Genomic DNA, 13,993 nt, shown 5'->3' on the forward strand with positions numbered 1-13,993 from the left:
CACGAAATACAAAGTACTATTGAAAAGTAAAAACGCACATCATTATAAATAAATACAAAGAGAAAGAAACGACTCAGGATAGAAACGAAAATGTTGACGAATGACAAATGAACTATTAGACATTAACAAAGTGAGCATTAAGCTGTGGGCAGCGATTGTGAGTTACTGATATTAGGAACTTAAGTTAAAATTTCCCTTAGAAATGATCAAAAATTCCATTTGTTTCGCCTGCTTTTTCTTAGAATTCGCCTCCCTCCCTGGACGAAGGACATGAAAAGCCAAACCGCTTCAACTTCGATAATGTGCATTTCATTTACGCTGACTTTTCTCAACTCTTAACTATGGTCATTGAACCTAAGCACTATGCGGAGACACTATTTATGAGAAGGCGGAGCACCCTTGAAGACTGTGATAATGTCACACAATCCACAACCAACACGTGCAGTTAACTTCGTTTTGTTTATTGATCCATCCCCATTTCAGACATATTTTTCAATGATATGCTCTAGCAAGGTTGCGGAAGAGTTGTTGGGAGATGAATGAAGAGTCTGTTATATTTGTATTTTGTACGTATGGTGGATTGTGGAAAGAATGCTGCCATCTTTAGTTGTACTCCCAAGCTAAATTTTCCTACATTTTATCTCATTCGTAAGATCGTCCTTTTTCCCACTTTAAAAATATTTCCTAATCTCCCTGCGCCGCGGGAAATGTTTTTCAAATTAACATCACTTGTGAGTGTGACATTGGCGCCAGTTGATGCACGAGTTCATTTCAATTTTGGAGGAGTGTTTGACAGCCAACAACACAAAGATTCAACTTGATTGTCCTTTTGATGTATTTTATCTGTATCTCAGTCTGTACAATATTTATTTCAAGCTATTTGAAAAATTTTTCATCATAACATTTTCTCTAATAAATATTCACATTTAAAACACAAAATTCATTTTCCAGTTTGGCGCCCTCTTCAGTTGGCGCCTCCTGCGAACGAGTAGTTTGCAGGATTATAGATCCGGCCCTGATTGAGGTGTCCCCACTTACCCCACATTTTTGTACAATGGGGTAAGTGGGGGCAAATTTTATACCTGAGAGTAAGTGGGGACACGGACACAGATGCAAGTATTTCCGATAATGAATCGAAGATGATGAAGACAGTGCAATGCTTGGCTTAAAACATGTGGAAGAAAATGAGTATTATACAGTTGATTACGTGAAAAATTGGTATATTGGCAGTCATAAACTCAGCAAGAACGTATATGAAATGAAGTTCCTTGAACGAATTGGCATGCAATTTCACTTTGAGAACATGTAGATACTGTACACGAAAGGGCTATTTTCTATGACAGTGACACTGATCCTAAGTTTGACAGTATGATGCGTTTCGTAATTAAGTCTTCTATTGTACCTGATGTTGATAAACACTATCCTTTCTTTAAGGCAAAACTGTAGACTACATATCTAATTCACGCAGTCAATGTTTTGTGTAGACCCTATTTGTATCCTATAAACTATAAGTAGATTTGTATTAGATGCCTTACAATGCTCGGTAATAATCACTTTTTAAGGCAACAACCTATGAATCTACATAATCTTGAGAGTGTAGCCTACATTTGTTCTTATTTGTCCATTTTTAGAACTGTTAAGGACCACTAGATTTGTTAGTATTCAGTATTTGGCTGGTCTTTAGTTCAGAGACGTACCTCATCAGGAGCTCTTTTTTTTTAAGTACTAGTTTGTTTGTCTGCACTTTTCCCGTACCAATACCAAGCCTCAGGGCAAACTGTAATAACATGTTTTCCATTATTTCAATGTTTCTAGAATAAGTAAATAATGTCCAGCAAATATTTCTAATATCAGAGTTTTCTGAACAATATAAAACCTATTTTTGAAAATATTGACATTACTTTTTTGTTGTTGGTTTTTCATTTGCCGTAGTGCCATTTTCAAAATGTTGTATCTGGCTAGAACTGCAGCAGAAATATGAAACTTGGACCTATCAGCAGTAGACAACAGGTACTCCGTCCCCACTTTTCCTTCTTTATTGCCCGTGTTAACGTATGAGATGGAACAGGGTTGTCCACGCTTACCCCAAAAGTCGATTTTTAATAAACATGTTATTGTGGAACAAGTATTACATTGCTTCAAAATGGACCCTATGCTTATCAAGTACTGATCAAAGTTAATATGACCATACTTTCAGTTTGATAATCCGAAAACTATTATTGGTACAGTAATTGAAAGTTGAACTTTGCGAAACGTGTTCCCACTTACCTCAACTCCCCGTAAATTACGTGATTCTTTTTGCAATTTTTAACAATCTTCACCTCTCTAAGACGTTTCTAAAGTTGAGATTTCTAGATCTCCCTTTTCCTCTCTTATGTGTAGGAATGCGCACGAGTCGAGACAGATTTAAGCCTGTCTCGACTCGTCTCGACAAAATGTTGTCTCGACTCGTGTCTCGACTCGAATATATGTTTCTGTCTTGACTCGTGTATCGACTCGACAGTCTCTGTCTCGACTCGACTCGAATTCGAGTCGATACAAAATATACGAGTTAAAATACACACACACATACATCAGCCAGACCATTATGACGACCTACCTAATTGTTAGTATGTCCACCTTTTGGCACGGATAACAACGGCGACGCGTCTTGGCATGGTCGCAATGTTCCTCGGTGGGAACGCTGGAGAGAGTTGGCACCACATATGCACACACAGGTCATCTAATTCCCGTAAATTCCGGGGAGGGGGTAATGCGCCCTCACGTCACGTTCAATCACATCCCAGATGTGATCGATTGGGTTCAGATACGGGGAGTTTGGGGGCCATCACATCACTTGGAACTCGCTCCTGTGTTCCTCGAACCACTGCATCACACTCCTGGCATTGTGACATGGTGCATTATCTTGTCGAAAAATGCCACTACCGATGGGAAACATGGCCGTCATCAAGGGGTGTAACTAGTCTGTAAGCAGCGAGCGATACGCCTCGGCCGTCATGGTGCCTTGCTCGAGCTCCACTAGACACATGGATGCTCACGTGAATGTTCCCCGGATAATAATTAAGCCGCAGCCAGCTTGTCACCGTCCCGCAGTACAGATGTCAAGGAGCTGTTCCCTTGGAACACGACGGATTCGCACCCTCCCATCGTCATGATGAAGAAGATATCGGGATTCATCAGACAATGCAACGCTCTGCCATTGTGCCAATGTCCAGTGGCAATGGTCACGTGTTCTTTTCAGTCGTAGTTGCCGATGTCATGATGTTACATTCGCACATGAATGAGTCGTCGGCTGCGGAGGCCCATCGTTAGGAGTGTTCGGTGCACCGTGTGTTCAGACTAGTGTTGTGAAGGGTAAAAAAAAAAAAACATTTTTTAACGATTTTCCCGAACTAGGAAAAAACGGAAAATTTGGGTATCATCAGAATCATCATTATAGTTAATCACAGAATCACTTTAGTTAATATGTTAAATCAAACATATATTTCATAGAGATATCTTCCTTGTTCTATGTAAAATTCCGGAAATTTTGAAACCATTAGAAAAAAAATCATTTATTCGCAAGTATTGGCATAAACAGTAATATGTATGACAAACAATTACATGTAAATGAACTTTTGTAAAAACACTGACTTCACATAACGTCGACGGACACGCTATTGTTTGTTTATCGCTAGCGTTAAGACAAAATGTAAAAAGCTTCTAGAGACTGCGTTCGGATTTTTTACGTTAGGATTATCGACGTCCTACTGTATATACAATGTATTTCGCTAACGAAAAAACAAAACAACAGGTTTTAATTTTACTTTACACACATATACCGGACAAGTGAGTAAATTTGAGCAGCGAGAAATATATTAAAGGGTTGAGTATATGAAAATGTGAAAGTTCCGTTAGTTATTATTACAGACTAGCAGAATATCTGTTCTTCGCACGGGAAGAATACCTTTCATTTTGGACACAAAGGGCACCAAAACTGTCACCAATGAACTTATGGAGCCCCAAAACTATGAATTTGACATTAATATCGACAATTTTCAATTATCTTTACATGTCATCATCCCCGTTAGAGTACTAATGGGGCAGAATTTCTGGATTTAAACGGCATCTTCTGTTCATCTCAGCGAGTATGGATTCGAGGCCATTTTCGATTATGTATATATCAAAATCTATCTATCTACCTATATATATATACAGAGGCGGATCCAAGGGGAAAACCCCCTTCACACTCAAGTATACACTGTATAAAATGGGCTTCAATAATCCTGCTTTACACTGGATAAAACTGCAAACTGTGGTTTAGCACCTTGCTTGATCATATCCTCGATCCGCCACTATATCTATATCTATCTATCTATCTATCTATCTATCTATCTATCTATATATATATATATATATATATATATATATATATATATATATATATATATATATATATATATATATATATATATATATATACAGGGTGACCGCGTGACTATGTTACAAAATTTAAGGGATGATTCCTGATACGGAGACAAGAAAAAAAGTTCAAATAAACTTTTGTCGGGCGTACATAATTTCGGAGCTACAAGGTGCCGAAAGCGTGGGAAAATGACATTCAAAGCTCTATAGCTCGACTATGGTGAATGATAGAGCTAATGCGGCATGGTCACGTCAAAGACACCGAAGCTGCTGTATTCAAAAATGCTTAGGTCGAGATCGTGCAATTCGTGCCCTAGGGATTCCCCAAAGGAGCGCAGGGATTCCCGAATAATCTGTCAAGAAAGATGGGTCGAAAAAGATACGGATGAATAGCTGTCCCAACTGCTAGCAATAATGCGTCTGTACTAAGTCGATATCTCGCACAAGCACAAAATGGCGAACAGTTTTATACGTGCCATGTGTGGTTGCATAACGCGCACCAAATAAGAGTGGGAAACATGAAAGGAAAATGTGAATAATTTGGTACAATGGTAAATACATGATATTACGTTGTCCCATCATTGAACAGACGCTTTTAATAAAAGGTAATAGTCATGAAACGTACTAAAATGTTGTAAAAGGATCACACTATTAATCTTTCTTCCATGTATGGTTGTCATTGAAAACAAATAAACAAAACTGAGCGAAACAACCATAATGCAAAAGAGGTTGTTTCCAAAAAACAAAAGTCACAAGAATAGGAATAATGTGTTCAATCAACATTTTACAGCAGGATTGAATGGAGCCAAGAACATCATCAATGGCCTGTAAACGAGACAAATCTTCCAATTATCCTACAATAGGTGATGGACATGGCATCCCTCTATTTCAACACAGGCGTTACAGCGTCGCAGTAAGTTCTGACGCATCCGCTGTAACAACCCAGAAGCTGTTCTTATAGTATCACAGGCAGCGAGTATTAGTGCTAATAGTTCTTCTGCGTTGTCTATAGGCGTTTCATAGACATGTGTTTTGACATGACCCCACAAGAAAAAATCAAGTGGATTCAAAACTGGGGAACGTGCAGGCCAATTACAAGGACCGCCTCTTTTAATCCATCTGTCACGAAACGTTTGATTCAAATACTCTCGAGCACTAGCTGAAAAGTGGGCTGGGGCGCCATCATGTTGAAACCACATCCATTGAAGAACACTGAGAGGGACATCCTCTAATAACTCTGGAAGTAAGTCTCGCAGGAATCTCGTATACACTGAAGCAGTTAATCGTGGTGGCAGTAAATATGGACCTATTATCTGATCACTGATAATACTCGCCCCATATTTATGGCGAATCGGTCTTGGTGACCCCTTTCCACAATTGCATAAGGATTTTCGTCTGCCCATACATGACTATTGTGACTATTAAATATTCCGTCTTTCGTAAAACAAGCTTCGTCGGTAAAAAGCACGTAGGAAACAAACCGGATCAATTACCGAGCGTTGGAGAAACTACTCACAAAACCGAACGCGAGGTTGAAAGTCAGTTGGACGTAAGGCCTGAATCCTCTGCGGATGATAGGGGTGTAACTGTTGCTCGTGTACTACTTTCCAAACAATATCTTGTGCTACTCCCCTTTCACGTGCTACTTTCCGGGTACTTACTGTTGGGTCTTGGGCGAAACGATCAAGCACTTGTTCTTCAAAGTCCGGAGTCCTTGTGGTTCTTCGTCTTCCTTGGTCGTAGTATTGAGTTTGTAAATTCCCCGTGTCTCGTAAACGTTGAAAAAGTCTGGCAAACATAGTATGGGCTGGATGTCTTCTTTATGGATACTTCAGTCGATATAACCTATCAGCTTCTCGACTGTTGCCATTTGCTTGACCGTATACAAATATCATGTCCGCAAGTTCTGCTATCGAATACTCCATTTGATCTCACATTCGAACAAGCAAAGCACAAAGTGCACTAAGGAACTCGTACCTACGAACAAACCACAGGAAGAATGACCTTCCACCTTCCACAGCGCTTATACTTTCCTTACCTTCGATTGTTTTCTACGACAAAAGGAAGAACAAATGCTTGTGATCTAACCGGCAAAGTGTGGCGTACTTCAGGTGATAACACCGTCTGTGAAAACAAAATATCTTCTAAACGATAACAATATGTCGACATGTTAAGCATTCTAGACAAAATCTCGGCATCAGTCGTGCAAAACATCGGAAGCAGCGACTAAAACAAACATCTTCATAAATTGTTTTTCCGTGTTCTTTTTCAATGTTCGGGTAACGCATATTACGGCTAATGATAAGAAACGGATATTTTACTGTTGTTCTCTGGCAGTGGTCAAATTAACATGGGATGGCGGAAAAATCCTCCTCTCGTAAAAAGTATCCTCGGCTCGTATCATCAAATAAAATAAGATTTCTGCCTGGAAGAAAGCACCCATATCTCCCGGTTTTCCCCTTAGTTTTACTTGCTTTCAATGACAAAACTACATGGAAGAAAACAATATTAGAGTGATGTTTGTACAACATTTTAGTACGTTTCATGATTATTCCCTTTATTAAACGCGTCTATACGTACAGCGGTGGACACTTCTAAATGGTACACCTTAGCCGTAAATCTCCATATGGCTGTACCATTTAGAAGTGTCCACCGCTGTACAATGAACAGGGTAGTGTACTATCATGTATTTATCATTTGTACCAATTTATTCACATTTTCCTTTCATATTTTCCCACTATTATTTAGTGCGCGTTATGCAACCACACATGGCACGTATAAAACTGTTCGCCATTTTGTGCTTGTGCGACATATCGACTTAGTACAGACGCATTATTGCTAGCAGTTGGGACAGCTATTCATCCGTATCTTTTTCGACCCATCTTTCTTGACAGATTATCCGGGAATCCCTACGCTCCTTTGGGGAATCCCTAGGGCACGAATTGCACGATCTCGACCTAAGCATTTTTGAATACAGCAGCTTCGGTGTCTTTGGCGTGACCATGCCGCATTAGCTCTATCATTCACCATAGTCGAGCTATAGAGCTTTGAATGTCATTTTCCCACGCTTTCGGCACCTTGTAGCTCCGAAATTATGTACGCTGGACAAAAGTTTATTTAAACTTTTTTTCTTGTTTCCGTATCAGGAATCATCCCTTAAAATTTGTAACATAGTCACGCGGTCACCCTGTATATATATATAATGCTCAAAAAAATTAGGGGATCAGCTGAAATATCACACAAGACCTTAAGATAGTGTATGGATAAGCTTATGTTTGATTCATATATATCATACAAGAAGGAATGCTTTAAGATACACTAAAAAAAGTGGGTCACATACTGGTGTTGGGACACGGAAAACCTTGTTTACGTGGCTCATGAAACAAGACGGTTATGTGTACACCTCTCGAACTGCTCACAAACAGGCAAGGCAACAACACTGATTGTTCCTTAATATGTCATATTATCACTTCGAATAGCCAACACAGCCTCGCACCTGCGTGGCATGGATTCAATCAGATTATCGATCAGTTCTTGGAAGATGTTTTGCCACTCATCCAGAAGAGCGACTTCCAGCTGTAGAATGGTTGTTGGAGGTACTGGCCTTACGGCAATTCGTCTGCGAAGCATGTCTCAGACATGCACAATTGGGATGAGATCCGGAGAGCATGCTGGCGGGCGAGCATTGTTATAAATAAAAAGGAACGAATCACCAATGACACCAACATAAGAAAGAACAAGAGTTTTCAGGATCTCATCCCTATACCTGAGAGCCGTCAAAGAGCCATTTCGGATGATGTGGAGATCAGTACGCCCACCAATGCTGATTCCTGCCCACACCATCAGTCCACCACCATGATACTGGGATCTCTCTCGCACAAACATGGGATTGTGTCGTGTTCCACACTCTCTCCAGATGAGAACACGTCGATTATCAGGCTCCACACTGAATCGAGACTCGTCAGAGAAGAAAACATTGCCCCATTCATTGCGTCCCCACCCACGATGTTCCTGTGCCTACGCTCTTCGATCAAAAGCGTGTCGTGCATTTAATGGGACACATATCATAGGCCTACGTGCGCAGAGACCACCTTCTGGAAGGCGATTGCGGACCGTTTGAGTGGATATTGTGCGTCCTGTTGCTGTTCGAAAAGCTCGAGGGAGCTGAGTTGCATTCTGGCGCCGGTTTCGACGGGCTGTTAACAAGAGATAACGATCGTCTCTGGCACTGGTTGCTGGTGGACGGCTCTGTCCTTGTCTTCTTCGAACAGTTCCAGTTGTTTGAAATCGATTCCACAATCGCGAAATCACACTTTGTGCGTCTCCTATGGCATGTGCCACCTTCCGCTGTGACTGGCCAGCTTCCAACCTGCTGACAGCTCGCCATGTCAGCAATTCTGGCAAATCACGTTGTTGCGCAATTTCACTACGTGGATTTGTGACGCACTAAACACAATGAGAACAAAGATATCCTGGAGCTAGAATGTGTTGGCAGCGCCACACTACAAAATGATCTCTGGTAGCACCACGTCACCGATCACGTGCACAGATGTTTCAAACGGTTCGTTTTCACGTTGTGCGTTCATGCTAGTCGATTTTAATCTGAACTGGACAAGATACAGTGTTGTCACATTATTCGTAAGAAGTTTTATATGAGTTTTCATCTGATCCCATAATTTTTTGACCAGGATATATATATATATATATATATATATATATATATATCTTAGCTTAATATACGCATTCTTCGCATGTGGGCAGTATTTGGAAGTCAACGCCTGTGGAAGTATTACCCTCATTTCGGCGACCGCGACAACTATGAATCTGACACTAATATCGATCATTTTGGATTAGTTTTACATGTCTCGGTATCTCCCGATGACTCCCGCCCCGCACTCAATGGTAGCTGAATTTGCAAGTGATCACTAATGAAAGTGTCACCATTTATCTCAGCGACCACGAAAACTATGGGTTTGACAGTAATGTCGGTCATTTTGTATTACTTTTACATGTTTCGGTATCCCCCCGCTCACTCCCGGCCCGCATACAATGGTACCTGAATTTGCAAGTGATCACTAATGAAAGTGTTTCTATTGATCTCAGCGACCGCAAGAACTGTGGATTTGATACTAATATCGGTCATTTTGGATTATTTTTACATCTCTCGGTATTCCACTCCCCGGCTGACTCCCGGCTGGCATACAATGGTAGCTGAATTTGCAAATCATCGCTAGTGGAAGTGTCACCATTGATCTCAGCGACTGCGAAAACTATGGATTTGATACTAATATCGGTCATTTTGTATTACTTTTACATGTTTCAGTATCCCCCCGCTCACTCCAGGCCCGCATACAATGGTAGCTGAATTTGCAAGCGATCACTAATGAAAGTGTCATTATTGATCTCACCGCAGAGATGGATTGGGTCAGTGGGTCATGTTTTCCGAGTGGGTCTGTGGGTCGTGGATCAACAGCATGTGACCCACTGTGACCCACCACCCACTGTGACCCACTGCGACCCGCCACCCACCATGACCTACTGCGACCCACCACACACCGTGACCCACGTCGACCCACCACCCATCATGACCCACTGCGACCCAACGACTCAGCATGATCTACCGACCCACTCTGCTCATGGCATTGTAGAGTATCTTCTGAAGACTGGTAAATTTGTCTTTGTTTTACTTTCAAGACCGTCATTTCCTTTCCTTTTCCATTTGTTTCTATTTACTTACCTGAGGTAAGTATATCTAACCAAGTGAAAAAAAAAACTTCAGGCAGTTTTGGATATTGATATTTTTAATTGTAATAATAGCAATAGGACTTATGCTACTACTTGGCTTTCGAGACCTGTGAGTTTTTAGACGAGCTAACTACTGGAAAAAATGCATTTTTGAATAACTGTAATATATAAATTATTATATAAAAATGGAATGTAACTGTGTGTGCCTGATCGTCACGGTCAAATTGCAAAGTCAAATGCAATTACTTTTGGTATATAGTTAGGCCTTAATCCAAATTGGGATGTTATATTGCTTTCATTATAATGCATAATATCCTAAGGAGGTAGTGAGGATCCGAATTTTTACGAAAAAAAAAATTAGTATCTCGTACGCCGTTAAACTTACGGACCTGGAATTCAGTGTATTGAAAATAAACAGAATGTGTCCTAGCATTTTTTAAATTTTCCTTTATGGGGGGGAAGAACTTTCTATATATGGAAAATTGGTGGTGAGTTGGTTTGTAAAAATGATCGAAAACAATCGATGTTATTTAAGAAAAAAATCAGAAACAAAAAATACAGTGTTTGGCTTCATCCATTGCTTTCTACTATAATAATTGCTGAAGCTTATGTTTATTATATGGAGCGCTTACAGCACAGGACAATCAACCCATAAAGTTGTGAGAAAAATAGGCATAAAATTTGTACTGTAAGCTTAATTACACGGAAATTTTAAGTTTGCATTGTACGAACAATTATATGGAAAATTTTACACTTTACTTACCTTGATTTGGAACTTCCAAATTTCATCCTTTTTTTCACTGAAAAGTATCGATAATTCAACAAGGAAATAATTATACTATGATAATTTAATTGAAATTCCTCGTAATTTGACACATGGCAAACAGCAATGTGGTATTTGAAGGGGAAGAAAGAGGGAAATTCCCATTTACCTCTGAACACTTTCCAGGAACCCCATTCCCTTTCGCTTTCTAGAGAGGGAAAGGAACTTGGTAATGGCATCAAAGCTTCATGTGTAATTACAAAAATTAAATTTATAAACAAATAAGAGATCATCAGTTTATCAGGCTTTAATTGATAATTTATTCACAAGATTCCCTATCGAAGGCGTGGTAGATGTTTCTGTTTTCCATGAGTCGACATTGCCAACTGACATGGTCGATGTGGAAAAGATGTTGTATGGTGATAGAGAGATGATACTTTTTGCTGAGTATTTCAAAACTGACCAAGAAAAATCGTTATCAGACTTAAGTCTAACAAGCAGATTGTCGATGAGGAGCTGCAGAAACCGGGTAGAAGTATTATCAATTTCCACGGGATTTCCCCTTATGAATTTACAGACGACTGATATTAGAAATAGACTAAGTGCTCAAACATTGTATAACTTGTTTTTCATCAATGTTAATGGCCCACCGCTAGAGAAGCTTAAAGTAGACGAGCTAGTTATTTCTTGGCTGAAAGATGGACATCATTCCGCTGCGGATGATTTACCACGAAAAAGTTACCAACAGGAAATAAACCCGATTTCAGATTTGTTTTAAGGTGGAAAATTACGAGTTATGGAAAATGTATACTTGTATTACTAATGGCTTATTTGTGTTAATCAACTTTGTACCTAATTTTTAATAAGTCTCTTCTTTGCTTTAGGTAAACCACTTCGAATAAATATTCATAATAATTGCTATTATGCATATTTGTAACTTAAATTTAACGTTGTGCTTTAGTGATTACACAAATTACAATTATAAGCATACTTTATGGAGATGCTCTCACATAGGGTATCCGAGCACCTTTATACACTATGAAAAACAGATTTTTCAAGTCTTTTACGAGAAAAATACTGTGAACTGAGAAACCATAACCTTTTCTATATTGTACAGGGGTATTTTCCTACAAATAGAAGTTTCTTTTGGAATGCGTTCAGAAATTAACACTTGCAAGAATACTCTCTTAGTACAAGTAGCCTATGTTTTAGGCACACACTAATTTCCCCCCACCTCGGACTGTTTCAATTTCCTCACTGACAAACACTTTACCATATTATATCGTAAAGGTTAGATCCGCTGTTATTGTAACAGTGGTGCTTGAGCGATTGACTAGAAATTCAAACTGCGATTAGTGACAATTTCACACTCTTGTATTATTACAAGTGTAAACTCTTTAGTCAGTACAGAAGAGGCCATGGATCGTGTTGAGTTGATGACGATGGATTTTAGTAAGTCAGAGTAGGCCACAGTCGATGAGAAAGGTTCATGGTGGGTGGTGGGTCATGGTGGGTCATCGTGGGTGATGGGTCAGAGCGGGTCACGGTGGGTCGTGGGTCAGAAAGAATCACGGTGGTTGGTGGTTCAAGTTTTCATTGACCCACGCCAACTCTGTCTCAGAGATCGCGAAAACTGTGGATTTGATACTAATATCGGGCATTTTGGATTATTTTTACATCTCTCGGTATTCCCCTCCCCGGCTGACTCCCGGCCCGCATGCAATGGTAGCTGAATTTGCAAATCATCGCTAGTGGAAGTGTCACTATTGATCTCAGCGACTGCGAAAACTATGGATTTGACACTAATATCGGTCATTTTGTATTACTTTTACATGTCTCGGTATTCCCCTCCCGCTGACTTCCGACCCAGATCCAATTGTAGCTAAATTTGCAAGTCATCGCTAATGGAAGTGTCACCATTGATCCCAGCAACTTCGAAAACTATGGATTTGACACTAATATCGGTCATTTTGGATTACTTTTACTTTTCTCGGTAACCCCCCCCCGGTGCCCCCGGCCCGAATGAGGAGAATTTGGAAGTTAATGCGATCAGAGTTTCACCATTGATTTCAGCGACCGCGAAAACTATGAATTCGACAGTAAAAAGAATCGTCTTGGCCTGGGCCCTGAACCAAGGTACCTGTGACCAAAATTCGGTAGCTCTCAGCCTAGACTCCAGGCCTGTCCCGTAAACGCTCCCTGAGATCCTCCTGCTTCGAAATTTGAAAAATACGTAGTTCTGATCTGGGGCCTGGTCCTAGGTACACCTGACCAAAATTTGGTAACTCTCGGTCCACTCGTCTGGTCCCGAGGCCGCACACAGACAGACAGACAGACAAACACACATACTCTTTATTTTATTTATATTAGATTAGATAAATTCTTGCAAATTATGCCAGATTTTCATATTATCGTTCCGAATTAATTTTAAAGACCCGCTCCTACTTATCTATCTATCTATGGGTTGTTTGCAAATAGATTGGCCTTTTGAAGTCTTTCAATAGTAAGTTAAAAAATTGTTTTTAAAGATGAGTTCTTTTCGAGTGACATATTATTTATAAATATATAAATCTGGTAATCGGTATTTTTTACATAGTTCGTAATGATTTAATATATTTTGAGAGGGAAGATGAATAGAAATGTCATTCTCCTGGGTGTCCCTATGTACAAATATTACTAATAACTTTTGTATATTTTCTTTTAATGTCAATTCTATTTCATAATTTTCTCATACAATATTTGAAATATATTACACTTTTCCAATTCAAAAAAGAAAAAGCAAGAAAAATACTTTTATAATAATTTCTATAACATCAAACTCTGTCCTTAATATTTCTGTCATTCTCCTGGGTAATTTCTCGTCTCTTTCAAGATCACATTTGATTATATGTACAAAATCGTAAGAGTTCATTTTTATATAGATAGTACCTTCTATATCTGTGATATTGGCTACACTGTTCAACCTGCCTATTGCGTCAGCCAGTTTCTGAGTAAGTGTACTGCGAAGCAGGTGTGTGATTCTTTGCAGCATTTCCAGTCATTCTTCTGGTAAGTCATTTTAGTTTGTTTTTTACAATATCT

Source organism: Thermobia domestica, chromosome 7, assembly GCF_964235325.1.
Source record: "Thermobia domestica chromosome 7, izTheDome1.hap1.1, whole genome shotgun sequence".
In the NCBI taxonomy this organism is placed as follows: Eukaryota; Metazoa; Arthropoda; class Insecta; order Zygentoma; family Lepismatidae; genus Thermobia; species Thermobia domestica.